Here is a 4,303-nt window from a genome sequence, read left to right as displayed (position 1 = left end):
GTGGAAGACAGTGTGGCGATTCCTCAAGGACCTAGAAATAGAAATTCCATTTGACCCAGCAATCCCATTACTGGGTATATATCCTAAGGATTATGAATCGTTCTATTATAAAGACACATGCACACATATGTTCATTGTGGCACTGTTCACAATAGCAAAGACCTGCAACCAACCCAAATGTCCATCAATGACAGACTGGACAAGGCAAATGTGGCACATATACACCATGGAATACTAAGCAGCCATAAAAAACAATGAGTTTGTGTCCTTCGTAAGCACATGGATGAATCTGGAAACCATCATTCTCAGCAAACTGACACAAGAACAGAAAATCAAACATCACATGTTCTCACTCATAGGCAGGTGTTGAACAATGAGAACACATGGACACAGGGAGGGAAGCATCACACACTGGGGTCTGTTGGGGGGGACTGGGGGAGGGAGAGCAGGGGGTAGGGAGATTGGGGAGGGATAACATGGGGAGAAATGCCAGATATTGGTGACAGGGATGGAGTCAGCAAACCACATTGCCATGTATGTACCTAGGCAACAATCCTGCATGTTCTGCACATGTACCCCAGAACCTAAAGTGCAATTATATATATATATATATATATATATATATATATATATATATAAAATAAAATGCATTATCTGATTTAATCCTCACCTCAACCTTATGAGATTGGAAATATTTTTTCCCAATTTAGCAGATGAGGAAATAAGCTCCAAAGTATTAAATAACACTCTTAAGCTCATATTCAGTAAATGTGTTAGTTTTTAAACCCAAGATTGTCTGACTCCAAAGTTCTATATGCCACAAACTCTTCGCTACACATATCAAAACTAGAAAGACATCACTTTGAATTTATACAGATTTACCTGACATGTAATGCTCTTGAAAGTACTGGAACTATTTTGGATGCCAAAGTAATTTAATGATGGGAGAAAATGATTCCATGCTCTGAACTCAGTTACTACCCTGTTTCCATTTTGTAATCAAGCAAACATGGAAAACTCCTGATATACAGCAAAACATATAAAAAACAAAGTGGCAAAATAAATTAAAAGTGCAATAGGGGAAAAGAAACAAATACAAAGCATGTTTGAGAGGACCATGAAGAGTTCATTTAAGGGTAAGGTATTCCAGAAAGTTATACAAAATCAAAACACAAAAGAATCAGATAATTTTTTTTACAACAACTGAGCTCTGATGAAGTTGGGCCATGTAATGGTAAATTCAAGGGTATGGATGATCTAAAACCACGTACATTCATGCTGATATGTTACTAGTTGCCAAGCAAACAAATGGCCACTTGGCAGTTCAATGCAAGAGCTTTCTCCATGCTTTCCCTTTGCCTGGCATGTGAAAGGAAAACAAGTAGCTTTAGAGCCAAATGGGAGATACAAACATGTAGCAATGCCATCTGTGCTATTCTATTCTGGCTAAGAGAAGGCATATGCTGATTGAGAAGATACCAACATGTACAGCTGTTAACAGTTACTCTAACTCAAAGTGTATTAAGACCAAAGAATAGCTGTCATCTGGCGCAAGTACTCAGCCTCTTTCAGATGAGGCAACGGGGTATAAGTCTTCTAGCTCAGAAACACTATTGACCAACTACCCAATAATAAACACATCTATTCCACTTGTCTTATGGCTTTTGAGAAATCATTAACTCAAAGCATCTTCATAATTGATGTACATCTGCAGAACACAAGGTAGCTGGGACATAGTACTTATAAGAAAAGAATGATCAAGTGCCAACATGGAAGAGTGTCTCATAAGAGTCTAGACATTATAAATATACAATGCCATATCTTGCCTTTGGAAGGCCAGGGAAAATATATTTGTCTATTTACTGAATATACTTAAGACCTTGCTAAATTATTATTCATTAAAAAAAAACTTTAGTGATAGCAAGATATTATTAAATGCAAAATAATTGAAATCATGGTTGTTTTGCATCCATACAAAGAGAAAATGTTCATAGAGTTGGCGAAAGAAAAGACCAAATGATGAAAGTAGCTAAGAGCTCTTACATCTTGGTGAGAAAATATTTAAACTCCCTTGGCTATCAGAAACCCAACTGACAAAGTTCTCTTTTTTTGTCTACAAAAGGCTATCTTGGAATCTGGGAACAATTGTTTTAAAAAGAAAGAAACTGTCTTAGTATAGATTCCAGAGGCATGTGTTGAGATCTTCCTCCCATTTCTTTCATTGACTCAACAAATATTTAAGGCAGTATTATAGACAATGGTGATACAACAATGAATAAGACAGAAAAAGCCCCTGCTCTTCAGGAGTTTACATGCTACTGGTGGAGATGAGCAGACTCATAACTGAATAAATAAGATGATTTTATGTAACAATGAAAGCTCTGCATAAAATAAAATGGGAAAGTATTGAGATTGACTGAAGGAAGAAGGAACTTGTGTATTAAGATGGGATAGATATGCTCTACTAACAAGCAACTTCAAAGTGTGAATGGTATTTAAAAACCAGGTTATGTTTTCCCTTATAGTATATGTCTATCACAGTTGAATGTCGGGCTTAGTGCTACGTCCTCCCTCAGTGATGCCGGATGAGGGAGGCTTCACTGTTGAATGTCATCAATTGCAGTGACGTAGGTAAGAGCATGTGGTAAATTACATACCAGCTTTTAATGGCTTCTATCTAACAGTGTCAGATGTGTGCTTTCACATTTCATTGACCAAAGCAAGTCACATGGCCATGACTAACCTCAAAGAGGTAGGGAAATGCAATCTTACTGCATGCCTGGCAAGAGGAGAACCACAAATATTGGTGAAGAGTAATAATAATAATAATTGCCTACTTTAATTAGCCTTGTCTTGTAGTGCTTCTCAGAAGTAACGGTAAGTGAAGACCTAAATGATAAATAGCCGGTCATAAATAGATCAGCAGAGAGTAAGCACAAAATTTCAGGAGTTAACAAGATAGGTGTGTTGGAAAGAAACAAGGATGGAAACTCTGAAGTGCAGTTAACCAGCACAGTTAAGAAGACTGAAAGGTTTCATAGTTGAGATCAGAAAGGCATACAGGAACCACATCATGTAGAAATGTATTGGTAATGGTAGTAAATACATATTTTATTTTTAATGGAAGTCCACTTATAATTTGGTAAGACTAAAACAAAAAAGAGATCAATCATAATTTTTTAATCCATAAAACACATGTAATTATATATTAATCTGAACTTTTCACTTGTTGTGTTACTATTCTTTCCTAACAAATTAACCAAAGTCAGCATGCTATAGGATAATAATGTACATTCTTCCTAGAAATATCACTACTTGGTAATATTCCTAAGAAAATACTCATAAATATATGCAGAGATTTAGTAATATGCCATTTTCATTGTGTTGCTTTATAAGATAATATACTCAAACCTTTCAAATTACAATAAAATGCTTAATCACATAATAAAACTTTATAATATTTTATATGCCAAAATAATTCACCTATCTATTTTTAAACCTCATTTAAAAGAACAATATTTAGTTTTAGAGAATGCACACTCATATCCTGTTTTTATTTTCAAATTGATATATGTGATATCCTAGGTTTCAATTTGCTATACAAGGATATAAATATATACATACCTTTGGCATCAATACCTATACCTCTAGGAATTTGTCCCAAGGAAATAAATATATAAATATGTTTGAAGAAAACATATGTTTCAAGGATGTTCACTGAAGTGTTGCTTGTAAAAACAAAAATAAAAAATACTTAAACATCCATTATGGTATTTTAGAAAATCAGCTGTGTATATCCTCAAAGTGGAATTCTATATAGCTATAAATCATGACAGTGCAGAAACAGACCTATTGACATGGAAAGGTGATTATAACCTATTGTTATCCTTTAAAAGTAGATTGCAAGATATCCTATAAAATAGATATTTTGCAAAAAAAACTATATTTGTTACATACTAGCATTTTGAAAGATTATACTAGGATTTTGAAAGATTATACCAGAAGATATTAACAATGGTTATTTCTGGGTTGCTAAGAATTTGCATGCATTACATACTTACTTATTTTATTTTCTGGTTTTTTTTTCACAATAAACATTTATTTATCTTATAACAAGAATCATTTTTTAAAGAAAACAAGTTCACAACTCATTGACAAATACTGTAGATAAGAACAGTTTTATAAAAAACAACTATGCATATATGGGTAATTGATCTTTAGTAAGGGTGCCACAAATACACAGTTGGAAAATCAACAAATGGTGATGAAAACACTGGATATTAACATGTAAAAGAGTAAAATG

The sequence above is a fragment of the Cebus imitator genome, unplaced genomic scaffold (assembly GCF_001604975.1).
Source record: "Cebus imitator isolate Cc_AM_T3 unplaced genomic scaffold, Cebus_imitator-1.0 Scaffold45, whole genome shotgun sequence".
Taxonomy (NCBI): Eukaryota; Metazoa; Chordata; class Mammalia; order Primates; family Cebidae; genus Cebus; species Cebus imitator.
The sequence above is the reverse complement of the archived record's forward strand: the minus strand, read 5'-3'. Positions refer to the sequence as shown.